Source organism: Scyliorhinus torazame, chromosome 10 (genome assembly GCF_047496885.1).
Source record: "Scyliorhinus torazame isolate Kashiwa2021f chromosome 10, sScyTor2.1, whole genome shotgun sequence".
In the NCBI taxonomy this organism is placed as follows: Eukaryota; Metazoa; Chordata; class Chondrichthyes; order Carcharhiniformes; family Scyliorhinidae; genus Scyliorhinus; species Scyliorhinus torazame.
The window spans coordinates 197,345,130-197,372,627 of NC_092716.1; positions in this window are offsets into that span (position 1 = coordinate 197,345,130).

Here is a 27,498-nt window from a genome sequence, read left to right on the forward strand (position 1 = left end):
AGAGCTGGCTGGGGAATGATGTGTGTGATGAATGTAGAAATTGTTAGATATATTATGTTCTGTTGCAGTAATGTTAATTAAAACCCTGGTGCAGTATGTCTACTAACGCCGTAATTAAAGGGCGGTAAAAGGTAAGGTCGTCATTCATTCCAACCACTTACTTGATTACAGATAAAGGGCTAATGGAATTGTGAAGTGATTTATGGAGATTCCCATGAGTGTAGATAATTTGAGGGATTGTATTTAGTCCTAGCTAAGCAGGTCATGGAAACCATGTTGGAATTAATGGGTGGCGCCAGGTCTGTCTAGTTTTGCAGTCGGTTATAAGATTTGAAGTTGAACAGCAGTTTGCCATAGGATTTGAGAGTGACAAGAGAGAAGTGTACTGGGATCTGCTCTTGAACGAGTCTCTCTCTAAAAGTATCTACACAGATAACAAGTAACCTGTTTTATTAACTTTATTTATGAGTGGTATTTGAATTGTATTAGGTTGCTTAATTGGAATTCGTAGCAGGTGTAGATAATTTCAAGTTTTTCCTTTTTGTTAAAAAACTGTTTAACTGATAATTCTAAAGCTAACTGTCAATTGTAAAGCCACTTCTTTGATGTTAATGTGGTTAATTCTGTGTTTAAATTAAAATTTGTTTTAACATAAAAGATACCTATTTGTCAGAGTCATCATCACTCCTGGGGTGAAGTATCCTTTCCTCACAGTTTTACAAATCGAAAAGTTGTTTGCGGTTCTCATCTGGTAGCCAAACAAAAGTTGGGGTCTGGTCCGGTATCCTATCACCTGTCTGAGGAGCACAGATTGCAAAGGTAGTTGCAATAGTGAACAGGTCACGGATAGATTAGGTCACGGATAGATTGTTGGAGGAGAGTAAAACAACTATGCTTTTGCCTGTGTCTTTCCACTGTTGCTTCAGGAAAGATTCAACAGACTTGGGGTTCTTTGTTCTAGGAATTAGAAGGTGAGATAGGTAACCTGATCAGAGTTCTCTAAAATTATTAAATGGTTTGACAGCTTCGAGATGGAGAAGATATAGACCACTTGCACGCAAGACCAGAACTAGGGGCCATAAGTATAAGATGGCCACTAATAAATTCAATAGAGAAATATAAAAACGTACTTTCACAGACTTCATTTGTGAACACAAAAGCTATTTATTAATAAGAATTGTACAGCAGTCTCATGGCTGTAGCTAGCTCTCAAGGAGCCTTTCTCACCATGGGGTGATACCACACTCTGAATCCTGATTGGTCACCCTGGCCAGGTGAACTTACTCTGCTGCGTTGACCTTAAAGGGACAATCACCACATCCCATCCCCTTTAACTCCTTTATACAATCTTCAATAACTAATGCACTCTGTCCTAAATAATAACTAAACATTATGTACATGAGTTGGACAATTATAAATCGAGTCTTTGAGGGAAGTTTCTGTTTCTTGTAGAGCGGCGTGATTCTGTTGCCTGAGCTGCTTCCAAAGGATTAACATTAAGAGGAACGGCAATAACGGGTACCCCTTCTGGCACAGGTGAATCATCACTATTTGCTTTCACGAGACTGTGGTAGTATGTATTAGGGGTCATGTGGGACTGTGAAGCCGTGATGCTATTGGCTGACAGATCCCGGGTCCTGGTTGGCTGTTGACTCCTGGCTCCGCCCTGAAGGCGGAGTATAAGAACCCGAGCTTCTCCCCGCCGCTCCATTCTGTTGCTGAACTGCTGGGGACAAGTCTCGCTTAATAAAGCCTCATCGACTTCATCTCTACTCGTCTCTCTCGTAAGCCATTGTGCGCTACAATTTATTAAGCGAGCTTAAAGGACTATGGAGCTCCGGATCGCCCCGGAATGCCTGCGGATCAGCCCCCACGCAGCGAACTCGGCAGCAGTTTTTAAACACTGGCAAGCTTGTTTTGAAGGCTACCTCCGAACGGCCCCCGGCCGGATCACAGAAGACCAGAAACTGCAGGTCCTGCAATAGAGGGTAAGCCCAGAAATTTACCCTCTCATAGAAGACGCAGAGGATTTCCCGACGGCGCTAGCAGCACTGAAGAGCATCTACGTTCGCCCCGTGAACCAGGTCTATGCACGCTACCAACTCGCAACGAGACGGCAAAGTCCCGGAGAATCGTTAGAGGAATTCTACGCCGCGCTGCTAATTTTGGGACGGGGCTGCAGCTGCCTGCCGGTGAACGCGATTGAACACACGGACATGCTAATTCGCTATGCGTTTGTGGCAGGTATGAACTCTCCCCAAATCCGCCAAAGACTTTTAGAAAAAGAGTCGTTAGGACTCTCAGAGGCACGGGCCCTCGCAGCTTCCCTAGATGTGGCCTCGCAAAACGCCCGCGCCTACGGCCCCGACCACGCGGCAGCCCCTTGGGCTCCGTGGACCCCCGTCGCGACAACCCCCCCCCTCCCTCACAGGCTTGTGCGGTTAAAGCGCCAGATCATCCCGGGGGGGCCCGCTGCTATTTCTGCGGGCAAGCGAAACACCCCCGGCAGCGCTGCCCGGCCCGCGCAGCTATTTTCAAAAGCTGCGGCAAGAAGGGCCATTACGCCCCAGATCATCCCGGGGGGTCGCCGCAATCCCCGGAGAAGAGCGAGCCCAGCGCATCCCAAACGCTTCCCAACCCCCCCAGCGCCCCATGTGCGACCCGCGGGCGCCGCCATTTTGGGTCCCGGCCACCACGAGGGGAGGATGGGCGCTGCCATCTTGTGACTCGCCAGCCACGTGCGATTCATGGGGGCAGCCATTTTGTCCACCCCCGACCACGTGCGATCCATGGGGGCGGCCATTTTGTCCACCCCCGGCCACGTGCGATTCATGGACGCCGCCATCTTGGATGACAACAAAGGACCCCAGCATCGACGGCTCCACGGGGTCCGAAGAAGACGCCGAGACACTACGACCATGACTGGCCTCGGTGACGCTGGATCAATCACGGCCCCGGACGCTCCAGACGACGACAACAACGGTGCTGATCAACGGACACGAGTCACCATGCCTGATCGACTCCGGGAGCACCGAAAGTTTCATCCACCCCGACACGGTAAGACGCTGTTTTCTGACCATCCGTCCAAGTACGCAAAAGATTTCCCTAGCTGCAGGATCCCACTCCGTAGAGATCAAAGGGTTCTGCATCGCGAACCTAACGGTGCAAGGGAGGGAGTTTAAAAACTACAGGCTCTACGTCCTTCCCCAACTCTGCGCGCCCACATTACTGGGATTAGATTTCCAGTGTAACCTGCAGAGCCTAACATTTCAATTCGGCGGCCCAATACCCCCACTCACTATCTGCGGCCTCGCAACTCTCAAGGTTGAACCGCCGTCCTTGTTTGCAAACCTCACCCCGGATTGCAAACCCGTCGTCACTAGGAGCAGACGGTACAGCGCCCAGGACCGGATATTTATTCGGTCTGAAGTCCAGCGGTTGCTGAAGGAAGGCATAATCCAGGCCAGCAATAGTCCCTGGAGAGCACAGGTGGTAGTAATAAAGACCGGGGAAAAGCAAAGGATGGTCATAGACTATAGCCAGACCATCAACAGGTACACACAGCTAGATGTGTACCCTCTCCCCCGCATATCCGACATGGTAAATCGGATTGCCCAGTATAAGGTTTTCTCCACCGTGGACCTCAAGTCCCCCTACCACCAGCTCCCCATCCGCCCAGGTGACCGCAAGTACACAGCCTTTGAGGCAGACGGGCGTCTATACCACTTCCTAAGGGTCCCATTTGGTGTCACGAACGGGGTCTCGGTCTTCCAACTGGAGATGGACCGAATGGTTAACCAGCACGGGCTGCAGGCCACGTTCCCGTATCTCGACAACGTAACCATCTGCGGCCACGATCAGCAGGACCACGACGCCAACCTCCAAAAATTCCTCCAGACCGCTAACGCCTTGAACCTCACATACAACGAGGAAAAGTGCGTTTTTAGCACAAACCGGCTGGCCATCCTGGGATACGTAGTGCGCAATGGGATAATAGGCCACGACCCCGAACGCATGCGCCCCCTCATAGAATTTCCCCTCCCCCACTGCTCCAAAGCCCTGAAACGTTGCCTGGGGTTCTTTTCATATTACGCCCAGTGGGTCCCCCAGTATGCAGACAAGGCCCGCCCGCTAATACAGACCACTACCTTCCCCCTGTCGACAGAGGCTCGCCAGGCCTTCAGCCGCATCAAAGCGGATATCGCAAAGGCCACGATGCGCGCCATCGACGAGTCCCTCCCCTTCCAGGTCGAGAGCGACGCCTCCAACGTAGCTCTGGTGGCCACCCTTAACCAAGCGGGCAGACCAGTGGCCTTTTTCTCCCGAACACTCCACGCCTCAGAAATCCGCCACTCCTCAGTGGAAAAGGAAGCCCAAGCCATAGTGGAAGCTGTGCGACATTGGAGGCATTACCTGGCCGGCAGGAGATTCACTCTCCTCACGGACCAAAGGTCGGTAGCCTTCATGTTCGATAATGCACAGCGGGGCAAAATTAAAAATGACAAGATCTTAAGGTGGAGGATCGATTCTCCACCTTCAACTTCGAGATCTTGTACCGTCCCGGAAAGCTGAATGAGCCGTCCGATGCCCTATCCCGCGGCACATGTGCCAACGCACAAATAGACCGTCTCCAAGCCCTCCACGAGGACCTCTGCCACCCGGGGGTCACTCGGTTCTACCATTTTATAAAGTCCCGCAACCTCCCCTACTCTGTGGAGGAGGTCCGTACAGTCACCAGGAACTGCCACATCTGCGCGGAGTGCAAACCGCACTTTTTCAGGCCGGATAGAGCGCACCTGATCAAGGCTTCCCGCCCCTTTGAACGCCTTAGTCTGGATTTCAAAGGGCCCCTCCCCTCCACCGACCTCAACACATACTTCCTGAACGTGGTGGACGAGTACTCCCGTTTCCCCTTCGCCATCCCCTGCCCCGACATGACAGCGGCCACAGTCATTAAAGCCCTTAGCACCATATTCACACTGTTCGGTTGCCCCGCATATATCCATAGCGACAGGGGGTCCTCCTTCATGAGTGACAAGCTGCGCCAGTTCCTGCTCAGCAAGGGTATAGCCTCGAACAGGACGACCAGCTACAACCCCCGGGGGAACCGGCAAGTAGAGAGGGAGAACGGCACGGTCTGGAAGACCGTCCTACTGGCCCTACGGTCCAGGGATCTCCCAGTTTCCCAGTGGCAGGAGGTCCTCCCGGACGCTCTCCACTCCATCCGGTCGCTTCTGTGTACCACCACTAACCAAACGCCTCATGAGCGCCTCCTTGTCTTCCCCAGGAAGTCCTCCTCCGGAACGTCGCTGCCGACCTGGCTGGCGGCCCCAGGACCCATCTTGCTCCGGAAACATGTGCGGGCGCACAAGTCGGACCCGTTGGTCGAGAGGGTTCACCTCCTCCACGCGAACCCGCAGTACGCCTACGTGGCGTACCCCGACGGCCGACAGGACACGGTCTCCCTGCGAGACCTGGCGCCCGCCGGCAACACACACACCCCCCCAACACCGATCATCCCCTCCCTGCCACCGGCGCACCCCGCGCCCGTCCCCTTCCCGGGAGGATCGGTCCTCCTCCCGTGTCCGCCCAGGAGTGAAACAGGAACAAACACCGAAACGCTCCCGGAGACGACAATGCCGGAACAAGCACCTGCACCACCACCGGGGCTGAGGCGATCGACGAGGAAGACCAGCCCGCCCGCTTGACTCGTGGCATTGGCGTGACACCAAGAATGTTGTTGGACTGTAACAAAAAAAAATTTTTTCTCTTACTAAAACTGTAATGACATGCCCGAAATTTTCCTCCCAGGACCAGCCTTGTAAACCCTTACCACCATGCGAACCACCACCCCGCCGGGTTCATTTTTAACAAGGGGTGAATGTGGTAGTATGTATTAGGGGTCATGTGGGACTGTGAAGCCGTGATGCTATTGGCTGACAGATCCCGGGTCCTGGTTGGCGGTTGACTCCTGGCTCCGCCCTGAAGGCGGAGTATAAGAACCCGAGCTTCTCCCCGCCGCTTCATTCTGTTGCTGAACTGCTGGGGACAAGTCTCGCTTAATAAAGCCTCATCGACTTCATCTCTACTCGTCTCTCTCGTAAGTCATTGTGCGCTACAGAGACATTAGGGTATGTCGATAACAGGTTGATCAGGTACTTCGGTGCTCACGACTGGAGCATCTCTCTACTCCTCATGTAGTCCACGTGTTTATGAAATGTCCATCCCTCCACGTCCATTTGGTATGAAAGGAGCCCAGTCTTAGGAACAATAATTCCAGGGATCCAACTTGATCCACTACCGAAGTTTCTCACATATACGGCTTCATTTACCATAAACGATCCTGCTGTACTATGTGAATGATGGTGTGTTTTCTGCGTACTGTGGCTGGCTTCTACCCTCCCTGACAAATTTGCAAACACTAGGCTGAGTCTCACTCTCAATTCTGATGGTGGAATTCCAGTTGTGTGTGAAGTGGTACGATAACTAAGGATGAATCGTTTGATTTTGATCTCCTTGGTTCCTCCTAACAGTTTCTTTAGGCCAGACGTGAAAGTTTGGATGGCTCTCCCGGCTGCTCCGTTTAATGCTGAGTGGTAAAGAGCAGTTCTAATGTGTTAATACCGTTGAGAGCGGCGAATTTTTGAAACTCAGTGCTTGTGAATATGGTTCCATTGTGTGATACCATGACTTCAGTTAATCCACTAGTTGAACAACATTGGCGTAATCTTTCGATGGCAGCATGCGATGTAGGTGACTTCACCTCAAAAATGTCCATCAATTTAGAATGTGCATCGATCACAAATAAAAACATTGTGCCCAGGAGTGGGCCAACATAATCAATATGGATTCATACCCATGGCCGTTCAGGCCATTCCCAAGGGTGCTGTGGAGCTGCAGGAGGCAATCTTTGTTGTACTTGGCACTGTTGACAGTGCTTGAGTAGCTTCCGAATATCAGCATCAATACCAGGCTACCGCACAACTCCTAGCAAGCATCTTCATCATAGATATGCCAGAAAGAGCGCTGTGTCAAAAACTGTACATCCCTGTCTGGTGCAAGAGTAAGACTGGGAAGGTGGCTCAACCATGGCTAACAAGGGAAATCAGGAATAGTGTTAAAGCCAAAGAGGAGGCATATAAATTGGCCAGAAATAGCAGCAAACCTGAGGACTGGGGGAAATTTAAAATTCAGCAGAGCAGGACAAAGGATTTAATTCGGAAAGGGAAAATAGAAATATAAAAACTGACTGCAAAAGCTTCTATAGACACGTGAAGAGCAAAAGACTGGTGAAGACAAATGTAGGTCGCTTACGGTTAGAATCAGGTGAATTCATAATGGGCAACAAAGAGATGGCAGACCAGTTGAACAATTACTTTGGATCTGTCTTCACTGAAGAGGACACAAATAGCCTTGCAGAACTACTAGGGGACAGAGGGTCTAGCATGAAGGAGGAACTGAAGGACATCCTTATTAGTCAGGAAATTGTATTGGGGAAATTTATGGGATTAAAACCCAATAAGTCCCCAGGGCCTGATGCTCTGCATCCCAGAGTACTTAAGGAAGTAGCCCTAGAAATAGTGGACACAGTGGTGACCATTTTCCAGCAGTCTATAGACTCTGGAAGACTTAATGGATTGGAGCGTAGCTAATGTAACCCCACTTTTTAAAAATGGAGGGAGAGAGAAAACAGAGAATTATAGACCGGTTAGCCTGATATCGGTGGTGGGGAAAATGCTGGAGTCAATTATTAAGGATGAAATTTCTGAGCATTTGGAAAGTGGGGCTAGGATCGGCCCCAGTCAGCATGGATTCACTAAAGGGAAATCACGCTTGACAAATCTTTTGGAATTTTTTGAGGATGTGACCAGTAGAGTGGACAAGGGTGAACCAGTGGACATTGTGCATCTGGACTTTCAAAAGGTTTTTGACAAGGTCCCACACAAGAGATTAGTGAGCAGAATTAAAGCTCATGGTATTGGGGGGTAATGCATTGACATGGATGGAGAACTGGTTGGCAGACAGGAAGCAGAGAGTGGGAATAAACGGGTCCTTTTCAGAGTGCATGACTAGTGCTGGGACCCCAGCTGTTCACAATATATATTAATGATTTGGACGTCAGCGTGCTGTCCCAGTTCCGTCTCTTCCTGATGTCAACGCACTGTCCCAGGACCAAATTTCTTTACAAAATCGGCACAGTCCTCCCGCCACAAGTGGTGGCAGAGAGCAGGCCAAATGCCTAGCACATACATTGACATCACGCAACCCGGGCTTTGGCCACAAAATCATGGAGAAGAGATTCCTCCATGTTGTAATTGCCACAAGCAAGCAACAGTCGTGTGTGAAGAACTGAAGGTAGATCAGTTTGTAATGAGGAAGAGTGGGCCAGAGACACAAAGAGATCAGTATCTCTCAACTGAATATGCTGGAGAGTGCTTCCCAGGACAGTCATGGCAGGACAAAGCAGTGCTGGTGTGAGTTCCAGGACCTCTGATGAACAACCCATTAGATTTAGATTTATCGTCAAGTGTACCATGGTACAGTGAACTGTATTGTTCTGCATACAATCCAGGCAGATTTTTCCATGCATGAAATAAACATAGGGGATTTGATAAGTACATAATTTACATGGACATAGACATTGGGTGAAGCATATCGAATGTAGTACTAACAACAGTAGAGAAGATGTGTAGAGTGATCAGTTCAGTCCCTAAGAGGGTCACTCTGGAGTCTGATAACAACGGGGAAAAAGCTGTTTTTGAATCTGTAGACAGAGTCAATGGATGGGAGGTGGGTTCACGTGATGGATGGACTGTGTTCACGACTCTCTATAGTTACTTATGGTCTTGGGATGAGCAGTTGCCATACCAGGCTGCGATGCATCCAGATAGGATGCTTTCTATGGTGCATCTGTAAAAATTGGTCAGAGTCAATGTGGATAAGCCAAATTTCCTTAGTTTCCTGAGGAAATATAGATGCTGTTGTGCTTTCAGTTGTATTGTTGACATGGGTGGACCAGGACAGATTGTTGGTGATGTGCATACCTAGGAATTTGAAGCTGTTGACCATCTCCATCTCAGCACCATTGGTGCAGACAGGGGTGTGTACGACCCTTTGCTTCCTGAAATCGATGAACAGCTCCTTCGTTTTGCTGACATTGAGGGAGAGATTGTTGTCATTGTACCATGCAACTAGGTTCTCTATCTCCCTCCTGTACTCTTACTCATTGTTGTTTGAGATCCGACCCATTACTGTCATTTCATCAGCAAACTTGTTGATGGAGTTGGAGCCAAATGTTGCCACACAGTCATATGTGTATAGGGAGTATAGTAGGGGGCTAAGTACACTGCCTTGCGAGTCCCCGGTATTGAGGACTATTGTGGAAATATCGTTTGTCGTCTATTGGTCAGGAAGCCAAGGATCCAGTTGCAGAGGGAGGAGCCAAGTCCTCGGTTTGGGGGTTTTGATATGAGCTTGGCTGGATTCTGGTGTTGAAGGCAGAGCGGTAGTCAATGAATAGCAGTCTGATGTAGGAGTCCTTGTTATTGAGATCCTCCAGGGATGAGCGTAGGATCAGGGAGATGGCATCTGCTGTGGACCGGTTGCGATGGTATGCAAATTGCAGTGGATCCAAGAGATTCTGGAAGTATGGATTTGATATATCTCATAACCAACCACTCCAAGCACTTCATAATGATAGATGTCAAGGCTACTGGACAGTAGTCATTGACGCACGTTCCCTGGTTCTTCTTTGGCATCAGTATGATGGTGGTCTTCTTGAAGCAGGTGGGAACTCTGACCAGAGTAGGGAGAGGTTGAAGATGTCCACGAACGGGGATGTCCTGGGAGGGGGGGGTGGGGAGGGGGGACTGCCTGGGAGGGTGGATGAGCAAGAGATAACATGAAGGGTTGGGGAAACTGGCACGTACGGGTGAGGGCCAGTGTACAAAGCTGTGTAAATATATCATTTTGCCATGTATATATCTTGCTCTGCGCAATTTCTCGTTTTTTTTTTTGTTACAAGGGGTGGGGGGGGGGGGGGGGCGGGGGGTTATTTTTTTTTTTAAATTAAAAAAAAAGATGTCCACGAACACACCCAACAGTTGGTCCATGCAGGGTCTGAGTGCATGACCAGGACTCCGTCAGGAGCCGTTGCTTTCCGTGGGGTCACTTTCAAGAAAGCCGTTCTGACTTCTGAGGCTGTGACGCAGGTATGGTATGTCCCAGGCTGTTGGGGCAGTTGACAACGGTTTGTGTGTTCCTGCTTGAAATGAGCATAGAATGCATTGGGGAGGGGGGTGCTGTTGCCAGAGATTCTCCTCTGCTTTACCTTGCAGCCCATTATATTGTTTCAGTAATAAGAATCTGAAATCAGGATCAAAGCAGCATAAAGATAATTTCTTGAGGCATGGCCTTATTAATTGTGCAAATGCAAATCAAGATGCAAAGCCCATGGGTGTTATATGAAGGGAAGGGCTGGCAAATGAAAGATTAAAACCCTCAAAACTTCCAAGGCGAGTTTGAGGACAAACCTCTTGATTTCTTTCAAAGGTTGCAGTGAGAACTTAATTCACCAGCTGAAGTCATTCATCAGCTGAAGTCCTTAGAAGAAATGTAACATTGAATGACAGAGCAAATGAGATCATGAGGATAAGCAGGCTCACCTGTGCATTAAAGGTAAGCAAAAATAGTGGGCCACAAAGTTGGCTGGCGCGGTCGCGAAGGTTGGCTGGTCTGGGTCCTGACGGATGACCGATTGGTAAAAATGGGTCCTTGGCAAAAAAGGTTTGATTCGCTGCTGCGCATGATTCATGTCCCGATTTGTGGAAGATCGACCTCCTGCCAGCTTTTTATACAGGTATTCAATTCTCGGGAATAGATAGTTATCCATTTTGGTGGATGTGGATGGTCTTGTCCGGTTTCAATATAGGGACTGTAGGCATTGCCAATTCTGAGAACAGAACTGGCTGGATAATGCCTAGTTCTTCCAATCTATTTAACTCTGTTTCCACTTTCTGTCGTAAAGCATATGGTACCGGTCTTGCCCTAAAGAATCGGGGAGTCACCTCTGGATCACATAAATCTTAGCTTGTGGCCATTTGATTTTTGCCGAATTCATCACAGAAGATGCTTTGGTATTTTCTTTTTTTTAAAAATATGTTTATTCAAGGTTTTCAATAAATTTTTACAAAACACTCCAAAAAGGTAAGAAAATATACATAAGAAAAATAAAAAGGGGGAGCCTTACGCCATTTCCTCCAACAACGTAAACCACTAAACATTAAACTATATAACAAACTAAGAACAAAAATGGGGCAACCACCCCTTACAATAATAAAAACAAGCCAAACCCCCCCCCCCACTTCTCCCCCCGGGTTGCTGTTGCTCTTGACCTCCAACTAACGTTCTGCAAGAAAGTCTAGGAACGGTTGCCACCGCCTGGAGAACCCCTGCACAGACCCTCGCAAGGCAAACCTTACCCTCTCCAACTTGATAAACCCTGCCATGTCATTAATCCAAGCCTCCACGCTTGGGGGTTTCGCATCCCTCCACATTAGTAGGATCCTCCTCTAGGCTACCAAGGACGCAAAGGCCAGAACTCCGGCCTCTTTCGGCTCCTGTACTCCCGGCTCATCTGATACCCCGAATATTGCTGTCCCCCAGCTCGGTTTTACCCGAGTGTCCAAGACTCTGGACATAGCCTTTGCGAAGCCCCTCCAGAACCTCTCTAGTGCTGGGCGCGCCCAGAACATATGGGTGTGATTCGCTGGGCTCCCCGAGCACCTCACGCATCTGTCCTCCACCCCAAAAAACTTGCACATCCTCGCCCCTGTCATATGTGCCCTGTGAACCACTTTGAACTGGATCAGGCTATGTCTGGCGCAAGATGAGGAGGAATTAACCTTGCCCAGGGCCTCCGCCCACAAGCCCTCATCCAGTTCCCCGCCCAGCTCCTTCTCCCACTTGCCCTTCAGCTCCTCCATCGAGGCTGCCTCCGTCTCCTGCAACTCCTGATAGATCGCCGAGACCTTGCCCTCTCCTACCCATACACCTGAGGTCACCCTGTCCTGAATCCTACATGCAGGAAGCAGCGGAAATTTTCCTACCTGCTTTCTCACAAACGCCCTCACCGGCATGTACCTAAAAGCGTTTTCGGGGGAAACCCAAATTTCTCCTCCAGCACCCCCAGGCTAGCAAAAGCCCCGTCGATAAATAGGTCCCCCATCCTTTTAATTCTCGCCCGATGCCAGCTTAGGAATCCGCCATCTATCCTGCCCGGTGCAAACCTATGATTATTCCATATTGGGGACCGAATTGAGGCACCCAACTCACCCCTGTGCCGTCTCCACTGGCCCTAGATCCTAAATGTCGCCGCCACCACCGGGCTCGTGGTGTACTGCATCGGCGATAGCGGCAAAGGTACCGTCACCAGCGCTCCCAAGCTAGTGCCCATGCATGACGTCGCCTCCAAACTTTTCCACGCCACCCCCTCTCCCTCCATTACCCATTTCCGAATCATTGCCACATTGGCTGCCCAGTAATAACTACACAGGTTCGGTAGCGCCAGCCCACCCTGTCCCGGCTACGCTCCAGAAACAGCCTCTTGACCCTCGGGGTCTTACTTGCCCATACAAACCCCATAATGCTCCTGCTTACTCGCTTAAAATAGGCCTTGGGGATGAGGATGGGCAGGCACTGGAACACAAACAGGAACCTAGGGAGGACTGTCACCCTGCCCGCCAGGGAGAGTGGCAACGCGTCCCATCTCCTAAAGTCTTCCTCCATCTGGTCTACCAACCGTGCCAAATTAAGCTTATGCAGGGCCCCCCAACTCCTGGCCACCTGGATATCCAAATATCGGAAACTCCTCGCCGCCCTCTTAAGCGGCAGCTCCTCCAGCCCCCTTTCCTGGCCCCTTTCATGCACCACAAAGAGCTCACTCTTCCCCACGTTAAGCTTGTAGCCTGAGAAGTCCCCAAACGCCCTAAGGATCCGCATGACCTTGACCATCCCCTCCACTGGATCTGCGATGTACAAAAGCAGGTCATCAGCATATAACGAGACCCGATGTTCCTCCCCTCCCCAGGCCAACCCCCTCCAGTTTCTAGATTCCCTCAATGCCATGGCCAGCGGCTCAATTGCCAAAGCAAACGACAGGGGGCACCCCTGTCTCGTCCCACGGTGCAACCTAAAATATTCTGATCTCCGCCGGTTCGTAAATACGCTCGCCACTGGGGCTTGGTATCACAAATTGACCCACCCTATGAACCCCTCCCCGAACCCAAATCTGCCAAGTACTTCCCATAGGTACTCCCACTCCACCCGATCAAAGGCCTTCTCCGCGTCCATTGCCGCCATCACTTCTGCCTCCCTACCCTCCGAGGGCATCATAATCACATTCAGGAGCCTCCGCACATTTGCATTTAACTGCCTGCCCTTCACGAACCCCGTATGGTCCTCGTGTATCACTCCCTGGACACAATCCTCAATCTTCGTGGCTAGGACCTTTGCCAGCAACTTGGCATCTACATTAAGGAGTGAGATCGGCCTGTACGAGCCACACTGCAGCGGGTCCTTGTCCCGCTTAAGGATCAGCGCCTGAGACATTGTCGGGGGGAGAATCCCTTTCTCCCTCGCCTCGTTGAAGGTTCTCACCAGCAGCGGACTCAGCAGATCCACAAACTTCCTGTAAAATTCGACTGGGAACCCATCAGTCCCCGGGGCCTTGCCCGCCTGCATGCTCCCCAACCCCGTAACCAGCTCCTCTATCCCAATCGGGGCCCCCAGGCCTTCCACTTGCCCCTCCTCCACTCTCGGGAACCTCAATTGGTCCAGGAATCGCCGCATCTCCTCCGGCCCCCCTTCCGGGGGTTCTGACTTATACAGGTTCCCATAGAAATCCCTGAATACCTCATTTATTTTAGTCGAACTCCGCACCGTGTTCCCCCCTCTGTCCCTGATTCCTCCAATTACCTCGCCGCCTCCTTCTTGCGTAGCTGATGCGCCAGCATCCGGCTCACCTTCTCCCCATATTCGTATACTGCCCCCTGCACCTTCCTCCACTGGGTCTCAGCTTTCCCCTTGGTCAACAAATCAAATTCCGTTTGGAGGCTCCGTCGCTCCTTCAGCAGCCCCTCTTCAGGGGAATCCGCATACCTCCTATCCACCCTTAATATCTCCCCCACCAACCTCTCCCTCTCCGTCCTCTCTCTCTTCTCCCTGTGAGCCCTAATTGAGATTAACTCTCCCCTAACCACCACTTTCAGAGCCTCCCAAGCCACACCAACCGGTACTTCCCCATTATCATTGGCCTCTATGTATCTCTGAATGCACCCCCGGATCCGCCCACAAACCTCCTCATCTGCCAACAGTCCCACGTCCAAGCGCCACAGCGGGCGCTGGTCCCTTTCCTCCCCCAACTCCAACTCCACCCAGTGCGGGGAGTGGTCCGAAATCGCTATGGTCGAATATTCCGTTCCCTCCACTTTGGAATCAGTGCCCTGCTCACCACAAAGAAGTCTATCCGTGAATAGGCCTTCTGCACGTGGGAGAAAAAAGGAGAACTCTCAGGCCGCCGGCCTAGCAAACCTCCACGGATCCACTCCCCCCATCTGATCCATAAACCCCCTGAGAACCTTAGCCGCAGCTGGCCTCTTGCCCGACCTCGACCTGGATCGGTCCAGTGCCGGGTCCAGTACCGTATTAAAGTCCCCCCTCATTATCAGGCTCCCCGCTTCCAGATCCGCGATCCGACTCAGCATGCGCTTCATGAACCCTGCATCATCCCAATTTGGGGCATACACATTCACCAGCACCACCCGGGTCCCCTGCAGCCTACCACTCACCATCACATATCGACCCCCATTATCAGCCACAATGTTCAGTGCCTCGAACGACACCCGCTTACTCACCAGGACTGCAACCCCTCTATTCTACGCATCCAGACACAAATGAAAGACCTGCCCCACCCATCCTTTTCTCAGCCTGATCTGATCCACCACGTTCAAGTGCATCTCCTGCAACATAGCAACGTCTGCCTTCAGTCCCTTTAAGTGCGTGAACATCCCGGCCCTCTTGACCGGCCCGTTCAGGCCCCTCACGTTCCACGTGATCAGCCAGATCGGGGGACTGCCCGCTGCGCCCCCCCCCCCCCCACCCCCCCCCCCCCCCGCCCCCTGCCAACTAGCCACCTCCTTTCTTAGGCCAGCCACGTGCCCACGCCTCCCGCACTCTCCAGTCCCCCAGGCAGAGGACCCCTGCCCCGACTCTCCCTCTTACCTCCAGCTTCCCTTAGGTCAATGCAGCAGCAACCCAGTCCCCCCAGCCCCGCCCCCGGCTAGAAAACTGTCTAGCCCCCTTGCTCCCCCCATTGCACTCCCGTAAGTCAGCTGACTCCTGCTGACCCCAGCCGCTCCCGCCTCTGCCAGTGATCCCCCGTTTAGATTCGCCGTCAAAGTCCCCCCTCCCCCTTCAAGTCGATACGGACACCCCTCCGGCACCGCCCCTCCTGTCGGGCCACGCCCCCCCTTCTTTAGTACGGGAAAAAAGCCCGCGATTTTCTACCTGGGCCGGCCCCGCCCCCTGTGGCGCAGCTCCTTTCTCCTGCAGCCTCTCCCCAATTCCCAACGACCAAGGGCCTCCTGCCCCCCTCCACCCTTCGAATGCGAGAAGCGGCCCCTCCAAAACCATACCCATGCCCATTAAAAAACACATCACATCCAATCACTCCTTCCCACTCCCCAGCTTTCCCAAAACCCACAGCAAACCATTAGTTCGAGTCCAATTTTTCGTTCTGAATAAAGGTCCATGTCTCCTCCGGCGTATCGAAATAATGGTGGCGGTCCTGAAAAGTGACCTACAATCGCACTGGCTGCAACAGCCCGAACTTCACCCCCTTTCGGTGAAGAACCGCCTTGGCCCGGTTGAATCCTGCCCTCTTCTTGGCCAGCTCTGCGCTCCAGTCTTGGTAGATGCGGATCTCTGCATTCTCCCACCTGCTAACTCCGTTCTTTCTTCGCCCATCTCAGGACGCACTCTCTGTCCGTGAAGCGGTGAAACCTCACCACTACGGCCCTAGGCGGCTCATATGCCTTAGGCCTCCTTGCCAGGACTCTGTGAGCCCCATCCAGTTCCAGGGGCCTCGGGAAGGCTCCCGCGCCCATTAGCGTATTCAGCATCGTGGATACATATGCCCCGATGTCGGACCCTTCCACCCCTTCAGGGAGACCCAGAATCCGGAGATTCTTCCTCGTCGACCTGTTCTCCAGGTCCTCAAACTTTTCCTGCCACTTTTTATGCAGCCCCTCATGCGCCTCCACTTTCACCGCCAGGCCCAGAATCTCGTCCTCGTTTTCAGAGGCTTTCTGCTGCACCTCTCTAATCGCCGTCCCTTGAACCTTCTGGGTCTCCACCAGCCTCTCAATCGACGCTTTCATTGGGGCCAGCATCTCTGCTTTCAGCTCCGCAAAGCAGCTTTTCAGGAACTCCTGCTGCTCCCGCGCCCACGCTGCCTGGTCTCCGCCCGCCGCCATCTTACTTTTTCACGCCCGTTCTCCTCTCTTCTCCAAGATCACTTTTCTGACCGCTCCACTCCTGGTCCACTCCATGCAGTGCTGGGGGAACCTTACTGTTGCCTTCCCACACCGGGAATCGTTGTCCAAGTGCTGCTGGGGCTCCTCAAGAGGGCCCAAAAGTCCATTCATGGCCGGAGCTGACGAACGTGCGACCTACCCAGGCATAGCCTAAACCGGAAGTCCGCTTTGGTATTTTCTTATCAGTTTGGGCAGTCTCCCTTCCTCCACTTGAAAACTTTCAGCCAAATTCAACTTGATTTCCTCAGCCAATTGCTGCCGAGAAGGCTTGATCCTTCACCTGTCACAGTTATCACTGGGCACTGGGTAGACTGTTGTCCATAACTTACAGGTACCATTGTGGTACCTTTTATTTTTATTGCTTCTCTCATCAGTCTTTAACTTGACAGAAGTGCTCTCAAGTCCAATGGTTGGATTCTCTCTCTTAGATCCTGAAATGTATGCTTGCCCAACGGTGGCTGATGGCCCTGTATCCACTTCCATCTTGAGGCTTCCCATTTACCTGGAGCGTTACAGTGATAGGGTCTATTTTGCCTCTTTTTAAAATAAACAGAATCACTGGTGCTAAGCTCTTCTACATTGTATACTTGTATTCTTGGTTGGTCGATTACTCGGCAATCTTGACTGAGCTCTGCACTGCTTTAACATATGTCCTCTTCTCTGACAATAAAAACACGATCTCCTTAAACCGACATGATTCACGAGTGTGGTTACCTCCAGATTTGTAATATTCCACTTTAAGCATTACAGATTGCTTATTCTGTACCCTTTTTGTTTTGTTGGTGACTGAAATTGTTTCCCGCTTCACAGCTGCTCCAGTGGTTTTGGCGCCAGTGCTGGCTGCAGATTCCTGCCCTAACTGGTGAACAGTGCCTTTCTACAGCTCATCTGCAGCTTTTTCAGCACTTTCTATGGCCAGTGCTATCTGCATTACTCGTTTAAAATTTATGTCGACCTCTGCAATCAATCTGCGTTGAATAGCATCGTTGTCCACAACACGGCCTAACCTATCCCGTAACGCCTTCAGGTTAGCAATGTAAGTCGCAATCGATTCACCTGGGGCTCTCGCCCTCAAATTAAATTCGAATCTCTGGAGTATGACTGATAGTTGAGGTTACAATTGAGCTTTCACTAAATCTACTCGCTCATTAAATTATTTTGAATTGGCATGCTTGGGGTTGTAAGACTGTGAATAAGATTCTGAGTTCCATTTCCTCATTTTCTTGGAGATAATACCCAAGGCACTCAATTTTATCCAGTCTTCTGTGGTGGAGCCAATTGTATGTATTCGCCCAAAGCAAGGCATTTTGGCGTGTACTTTTTTTTTCAGACTTCAATTAAAACCGGATACTCACAGGTGTCGGGCCAGAGGTACTGTCAGGATAATTTATCCTCATCACCAGATGTAAAGGTGTACTTTCACAGACTTCATCCGTGAACACAAAAGGTATTTATTAATTAGAATTGTCCAGCAGCCACATGTCTGTAACTAGATCCCAAAATGTCTCTGCCCGGGAACCTTTCACATTATGGGATAATTCCAAAGAGCCCTAATTGGTTACGCAGGCCATATGATATTAACTCTGCTGTGTTACCCTTAAAGGGGCAATCAGCAAAGGAAGCCAGGAGAGATGACTTTACCCAGAGTGGTGAGAATGTGGAAATCATATCATATGGACTGGTTCAATTGAATAGGATAGATGCATTTAAGGGGACATTAGATAAACACATGAAGGAGAAAGTCACAGAAGACTATGTTAATAGGAGGAGGCTCGGGTGGAGAATAAGCACCAACAGGGACTGGATGGGCCGAACGACCTGTGCATGTGCTGTAAATACTTTATAATTCTTCCTGTGGAGGGGGGTGATCGGAGAAGAATCTCTTGTCTATTGAATAATCAGTCACGGAAGAGCATGTTCAATAGGCTGAAATGGCCCACTCGGTCCTATATTCCATTTAAAATTTCACATCCGCTCAGAAAATGGGCAGATTTGTAGTGTTGGTGAAGGAATAAATGAATATTGGGATGCTGTACACAAAGAAAGAGACTCAGAAAAAGTTAATATAACAAGAGCTCAAATAATAAAGAGATTTAAATTAATGGGAGTGAAAGAAAAGCAGATGTCTGTCGACAGACCAACACAATGAGTAAGGATACTAAAATTTATGTTGGCTTCTAATTATTTTCTCTGCTTGTTCAGTAATTTCATCTTTAATTAAAGGTTCCCTACCCCAGAAAGGAAATTCGCCCCGATGGAATATAAAAGCCAAATATAAATGCGCACTCTGTGCAGTTATGGGTCCATAGAAGGATTGTGAGGCAATATAGAGGGTACAGCACAGATACACTGAGGTGGTTCTTGAAGTGAGTAAATGCAAGAAAAGTTTTGAAAAATAGTGACTCATTGGAACTCATTGAGGAGCCTGGTGTTATGACCGAGAGGAATTCATTTTGGTTGGGTTGGGGGGTTTGCTAAATACTTGACAAATAAAACTCTATGAAAGGTGCTGTGGCAATACGTGCTGAAAGTATCACTAGAAGGTTTGGAAATGAGAAGATTAGAGTTGGAATGGAGATGAGCCACCTTGTTTAGATAGCCTTAGTTTGTCATTGGTGATGTGTGTGAGGGTCTAAAACATAGCTCTGGTTACGACAGGACAGGAGGCTGTGCACAGACTAGGCTAACACATATTGGATGGAAATGTATTGTCAGAAATGGAGAGACAATAGCTTTGACCTCGCAGAATGAACATCATTTGCTGTGTGATAGAAGTAGTGAAGAGGTGGAGCATCATGAGCATTGAGGTGGAAAGTGCTCTACTACTTATGGGTATTGATAGGGAAGGAACACTTGTCCTGTTCACCCATCAGTCCTATACCAGCTAACCTTTGTTGGCTCTTGGTATGGAACAATTCAACGTCAACATTTTTGACCTTGCTTTCAAATCTCTCCATGACCTCGTTCTTCCTTTCTCTTTTCCTACCACACAACGCTCCAAGATCCCTGCGCTCATCCAATTCAGGCCTCTTACACATCCTTGATTTCTTTTGCTCCATCATTGGTGCCTGGGCCCTAAACTCTGGAATTCCCTCCCTCCACCTCTCTAACTATCTACCTCCATCTCTCCAACTATCTACCTCCAACTCTCCAAATATCTACCTCCATCTCTCCAACTATCTACCTCCATTTCCTCCTTTAATTTGCTGCTTAAAACCTACCTCACAGAATTATAGAACCACAGAATTGTTACAGTGCAGAAGGAGGCCATTTGGCTCATTGTGTCTGCACCGGCTCTCCAAACGAGCATTGTGACTTAGTGCAATTCCCCTACCTTTTCCCCATACCCCTACACATTATTTCTATTCAAGTAATCATCTAACGCCCTCTAAATTGAACCTGCCTCCACCACATTTCCAGGCAGTGCATTCCAGACCCGAACCACTCGTTGTGTGAAAATGTATTTCTCCCATCACATTTTGCTTCTTTTGCAAATTACCTTGGGCAGGATTCTCCGGCCTCCCAGCCACGTGTTTCCTGGTGACAGGAAGCGGCATGCCATTCACTGGTGGTGGAATTCTCTGAATCCACCACTGTCAATGGGAATTCCGATTGAAACCCACGGACGGAAGTCTGCTACTGGCGGGACCAGCCAATGTGAAGTCACACTCTGGGGCCGACTACGTCGAGGAATGCACATTGTGCCCACTTGTGAGCCTGCTGAATGTACATGCCCAATGGGTGACAAATTCAGGCCTCAGTGTTGATTCATACAACACCAGTTTGAACATGATATCGTCTAAACTATGAGCTATCTTCATGTTTGTTTCTACACAAGCCTCTGTCCAGACCATAACTGACCCTAGCTACAAGAGGATTTGGACAGACTTAGTCAGTAGCCAAGAGCATGGTAGATGGAATATAATGTGAAAAATTGTGAAGTAATCCACTTTGGTAGTCAGAACAGGTGTGCAGAGTATTTCCTAAATGATAAGAAATTAGATGGTGTAGATGTCCAAAGGGACCTAGGTGTCCTTGTCCATAAGTTATTTTAGGTTAATATGCAGGTGCAGCAAGCTATTAGGAAGGCTAATAGAATATTAGCTTTTATCGCAAGAGGATTCAAGTGCAGGAGTAATGAGATCTTGCTTCAGTTGTAGAGAAGCTTGGCTGGACCCAACCTGGAGTACTGTGTACAGGTTTGGTCTCCTTATTTCAGAAAGGGTATTATTGCCATGGAGAGAGTGCAATGAAGGTTTATCAAACTTGTTCCAGGGCCAGACGGGTTCCCGGCTGACTTCTACAAAAAACTTGCGACAGCACTGGCCCCGCACCTGCGGGAGATGTTCACAGACTCGCTGGCAAGGGGCACACTGCCACCTATGCTAGCACAGGTCTCAATATCGCTAATACCTAAGAAAGATAAAGGAATGTGGCTCATACACTGCTGAACACAGATGCCAAAATACTGGCTGAAATCCTAGCCAAAAGGCTAGAAGACTGCGTACCAGAGGTGGTCGCAAAGGACCAGACGGGCTTTGTCAAAGGTAGACAACTAACCTCGAACATCAGAAACCTGCTGAACGTGATAATGACCCCATCCGGGGAGAGAATACCAGAGGTGATCGTCTCCCTGGACGCAGAAAAGGCCTTCAACAGGGTCGAATGGAAGTACCGCATAGAGGTACTGGAGCGGTTCGGGTTTGGAACAGGATTCACCTCCTGGGTAAAGCTCCTATACAACGCTCCCATGGTGAGCGTACGGACCAACAACACCAACTCCCGATACTTCCATCTGCTCAGGGGCACCAGACAAGGATGCCCACTGTCCCCGATGCTGTTCGCTCTAGCGATCGAGCCATTAGCAACTGCTCTCAGAGTAGCAAAAAGCTGGAGGGGGATCCGAAGGGGAGGCAGAGAGCAGAGTCTCACTCTATGCAGATGACCTGCTCCTCTACATTTCGGACCCACAAAGCAGCATGGACGGAATCATCGCGCTCCTGAAAGAGTTTGGCGCCATCTTGGGCTACAAACTCAACATGAGCAAAAGCGAGATCTTCCCGGTATACCCACAAGTCGGGAGGGGGGGGGGGGGGGGGGCAGCACTAATGGGACTGCCGTTTAAACAAGCCCGACTCAAATTCCGCTACCTGGGGATCCAAATAGCCCATGACTCGAAAGGGATCCATAAATGGAACCTCACCAGTCTGACAGAGGAAGTAAAATAAGTCCTGCAAAGATGGAACACACTCCCACTCTCCCTCCCGGGGAGAGTCCAGACGATTAAAATGAATGTACTGTCCAGGTACCTCTTCCTGTTTAGATCTAACCCGATCTACAGCCCCCAAGGCCTTTTTCAAAGCACTAGACAAACTAATCATGGCATTCGTATGGGGACGACGACCGGGGGTGGGGGGGGGGGGGGGGGGGCAGCCCTCCCAAACCTACAATTCTACCACTGGGCGGCGACAGCCGAGTGAATAGGGGAGGGATCAAGGAGCTAGAAACAGAGTGGGTGTGTGCGGAGGAGGCCTCCTGCAAGGGGACCTCCTTCCAGGCCCTCACCATGGCGGCACTCCCATCCCCACCCAAAAAACACTCCAGCAGCCTGGTGGTGATAGCCACCCTCCAGTCCTGGAACCAACTACGGCAGCAATTTGGCCTTGCCAAAATATCGGACAAAGCTCCCATCTGCAACAACCATAGGTTCGCACCAGTGCTGACTGACACCACCTTTAAAAGGACAGGACAGAAGGACACTGACAGTTAGGGACCTATATATGGACAGCAGGATCGCAACACTGGACAAACTGACGGAGAAACTCCAGCTAGCCAGGGGGAATGAGCTAAGATACCTGCAACACAAAAACCTCTGACGAAAGGAGATAAGGATGTACCACAACAGCCAGGACAGACATTGCTGGAAGAGTTACTGGACGCAAGCATCCTAGATAAAGGGAACTGTAGCGACATGTGTGAACAACTAGTAGAAAGGGCCAACACCGTACTGGACGCAACAAGAAAGAAATAGGAGGAAAACCTGGGGATTGAAATAGCGTGGGGACTCTGGAGCGAAGCATTGCATAGGGTCAACTCCACCTCCATGTACGCAAGGTTCAGCCTGACGCAACTAGGAGTGGTACACAGAGCCCACTTAACAAGAACTCGAATGAGTAGGTTCTTCCCGGAGGTGGAGGACAGATGTGAACGGTGCCAGGAGGCCCGGCCAACCACGCCCACATGTTCTGGTCTTGCCCCAGACTTGCGGGGTATTGGACAGCCTTCTTCGAGGCAATGTCCAAAGTGGTGGGGAGGAGGGTGGAGCCATGTCCGAAAGTGGCGGTCTTCGGGGTTTCAGACCAGCCGGACCTATCCCTGGGGAGGAGGACGGATGCCCTTGCCTTTGCCTCCCTGATCGTCCGCCTCAGAATCCTCTTCGGTTGGCGGTCAGCAGCACCACCCAAAGCTGCAGACTGGCTGTCCGACTTCCCAGAATCTCTCCAAATGGAGAAAATCAAATTCGCCATCAGAGAGTCGGATGACGGCTTCCACAGAACGTGGGAGCCATTCACCCAATTGTTCCGGGACCTGTTTGTGGCCAATGACAAGCAGAAGAATAGCCAAGTAGCCAAGAATCAGGGGAAAGTAGTCAAGACATGAGAGGGAGGGATAGACCGGGAGGGGGGGGGCGGATAGCAGCTAAACCTAAGAGAAAAGAAAGGCGAACCACAGGAGAAGGGGAGGGGGGAAGGGGGGCAGAAGGGGGAGGGGGGGGGGAAAGAGGGAGGAGACAGGGAACAATAGAGGGGAACCAGAGAGGAGGGAGGTGGGCAAAGGTATGATAGCTGGAAGGAGAGCATGGGAAACAACAACAAACTTGGCAAATACAGTAACAGAGAACAAGGAAAATATGGGTGAAAGACGGGACGAACGGCCGAAGCGGAGATGAACGCGCGACGACAACGGCAGCAAAAACCGCCTGGGAGAAGCAACAAACAACACCAACACCAGATCCATTCTCGTATTGCCCTCTGTATTGGACATAACTAATGTAATTGTTTCTCCGGCACCCAAATGTATATGTACCTCCGCAGTCCCCCCCACCCCCCACTCACAAACAGGTGCTTACATATTTGTTAAAAATAATATTGCTAACTGTACAGAGTTGCTTTTGTTGAGCATGTGCACAATATCATACCAGTTTTGTTTTGTTTGTTTTTTTGTTTTTTCTTTTTTTCCCCTCTTTTCTGTATATATGTATATATTTTATTCTGTGCGCATAACTGTAAATATAGTTTGTTAAAAAATCCAATAAAACATTTTTTTAAAAACTTGTTCCAGGGATGGTGGGACTGTGTTATGAAGAGAGATTGGACAAACTTGGGCTGTATTCCCTAGAGTTTGGAAGAATGAGAGGTGATCTTCTTGAAACCGACAAAAAGGGATAGACAGGGTAGTTGCTAGAATCTAAAACCAAGGGACTCAGTTTCAAAATAAAGGGGATGCCACTTAGGACCGCGATGAGGAGAAATTCCTTTCCACAGAGGGTTGTGGATCTTTGGAATTCTCTACCCCAGAGGGTTATGGAAGCTCAGTCATTAAGTATGTTTAAGTTAGAGATTGATGAATTTGTGATTAACAAAAGTGTAAAGGGTTATGGGGATAGTGGGTATAAAAGGTACCAAAGTGTCTGATTAGCCATGATTGTATTGCATGGCGGAGCAGGCACAACAGGCTGAATAGCTTGTCCTAGTCTCAGTTTGAGTGTCTCTTTATATCACACTGAGTGGCATTGTTTCACCAATCCCACATTAACCCTTTCGATGCCAGATACCCTTTTATTACATTCAAGAGAACTTGAGAAAAGAATGGGAAGTTAAGGAGAGTCCTATTTTAGTATCTCATCAGAAAAGTGGCTCCCCCAACAGTGCAGCACGACACAGCAGTGCCACTGACGGAATCAAAGCTGACAGTTGACCTCTAAGCCACTGTTTGCTCCCTTGCTATTCTTTATGCATATTCTTCTCCCGATCTACAAAAGAACAGTTAATAGTGAGAAAAATGGAAGCTGAATGCCAGAGGTGAGGTGGGGGTGACTGCCCTTGACATCAAGTCAACATTTGACCGAGTATGGCATCAAGGAGCCTTAGCTAAACTGGAGTCAATAGGAATCAGGGGGAAAACCCTCCGCTGGTTGGAGTCATACCTGGCACAAAGGAAGATGGTTGTGGTGGATGGATGTCAATCGTCTCAGCTCCAGAACATCACTGCAGGAGTTTTTCAGGGTAGTGTCTGAGGCCCAACCATCTTCAGCTGCTTTATCAATGACCTCCCTTCCATCATAAGGTCAGAACTGAGGATGTTTCCGGATGTCTGCACAATGTTCGGCACCATTCGCGACTCCTAAGAAATGAAGCAGTCCATGTCCAAATGCAGCAAGACCTGGACAGTATGCAGGCTTGGGCTGACAAGAGGCAAGTTACATTTGCACCACAAGTGCCAGGCAATGACCACCTCCGACAAGAGGGGATCTAACCACTGCCCTTTGATATTCAATGGAATTACCATCGCTGAATCCCCCACAGCGGTTACCATTGATCAGAAACTGAACTGGACTAGCCGCATTAATACTTTGGCTACCAGGGCTGGTCAAAGCCTAGGAATCCTACAGAGAGTAACTCACCTCCTGACCCCCGCAAATCCAGTCCACAATCTACAAGGCACAAGTCAGGCATGTAATGGAATACTCTCCACTTGCCTGGATGAGTGCAGCTCCAACAACACTCAAGAAGCTCGACTCCATCCAGGAAAAAGCAGCCTGCCTGATTTCTCCCCCTTCCACAAACATTCAAACCCTCCACCACCAACAAACAGTGGCAGCCACAGGTACCTTCTATAAGATGCACTGCAGCAACTCATCAAGATTCCTTAGACACCACCTTCCAAACCCATGACGCACTACACTGGCAATTTGCTCCCATTGCATAAAGTTCTACAATTGGAAGATGAACTAATAGAATTTATCTGCAGTCCAGGTGGAAGAGTCAGTACAACATGTTTCAAGCGAAGATTGAACCAGTTTTGTGCGCTGGGCTAACACCAATTGTTTGGTATGTCACTGTTGCGAAGATTCTCTATTTGAACTAAGGTATGCAGTGTTTACACTTCATACCGGCAGCAGCTGAGACCACAACTGGGAACAAAGTCCAGGGCTGAAGGAATGCCCTTTACTGAGGGACAGGGAGCATACCAAGAAAGCAAACATGAACCATAATGGTCGCTGTCAGCTGGGGAATGCTCTGTCTGAACTACTGCGCAGACATGGTGACCTGTAGCACAAGTAATTACTGAATAATTGCACAGTACCGGCAGGACTAAAGTGAAAGCAGATTCAATATTAATTTTCAGAAGGAGATTGGATAAATACCTGAAGGGGAACGTTTTGCAGGGCTCTGGGGAAGGTGCAGGTGCAGGGGAGGAGTGTCAATTGGAAAGTTCTTTCAAAGAGCTCACACAGACATAATGGGCTGAAAGGTCTCCTTCTGTGCTGTACCATTCTCTGATTCAAGTCAGTGCTGATCCCTAGATAGCCCAGTTCCCATGTCAGTGCAACACAGGTGTGTTTACTGCTATATTATCTGTAGGATGTGCAGAGATAATGGAAACTGGAAGATTTGATCATCAACCCTCTAATGATAATCTTTATTGTCACAAGTAGGCTTACATTAACACTGCAATGAAGTTACTGTGAAAAGTCCCCAGTCGCCACATTCCGGCGCCTGTTCGGGTACACAGAGGGAGAATTCAGAATGTCCAAAATACCTAACAGCACGTCTTCCTGGACTTGTGGGAGGAACCTGGAGCACCCGGTGGAAACCCACGCAGACACAGGGAGAATGTACAGACTCTGCACAGACAGTGACCCAAGCAGTAAATCAAATCTGGGATCCTGGAGCTGTGAAGCAACAGTGCTACCCACTGTGCTACCGTGCTGCCCACCGATTGTGTGGTAATTATAAGCTGATTTAATTTATAGATTTACTGAATTTGGATGTTATTTGGGGAAAAGCAAAGTCTTAAGAAGTTGAAGAATCATAGATATATTTTGGAACAAGGGGTATCTTCTACATAAACTGTGTGCATGTTTACTAATTCTTATACTTAATTGTCTTCGCGTAGTATAATCCGGACCAGACTTTTCTTTAATTTAATAAGTAGTCTTTAATTGTTACATGATGACTGGGCTGGGGTTTTACTAGACTGCTCACACCATTCCAAAAACAAAATTTTGTGATGGCCACGAAGAATCCAGCACGAGTTTGTAGAATAGAAAGAAATAACATTTATTTACAATTACATATACAACAGCAGCAGCGGTACTCTCTTGCTGCTCACTCCTCTCCAGCTGGTTCCATATTGGCCAGCTCTATTTATGCAGGGACTCTGCTAATGATTTCTCCGCCCCCCCTCATTGGGGAAGCTCATACTCCCTAAAGATTGTGGGATTGCCATTAGTCCCCAGCCAGTGGTAATCAGGCAGGTTATAACCCAAAACTATACACCACACAAGCCGATGTTCCAAGCTGGCATACCCTCGCCAATAACATCAGCGTGGTTCATGACATTAGGCACAATAATTGTTGTATCTTGTGGTCAGGAATCAGACAAGATTGGGCAAACACCAAGTTTTAATCCTGTCCAATATAGTTTTCTGATTGATTTCAATGGTCATATGTCACGTTAACCTACTCCCATCAATTTCCTGACTGGCAGGTCAATGGCCAGAAGCTCTTTTGCCTGGGCACAAAAACCTTTTTGTTTAAGTTTCATCCTCAGGCAGAGTCATTTGGTACAAGTAGACTGGGGTCAGCGTTTAGATGAACCTTACTCTAGTTGCTGTAACTGG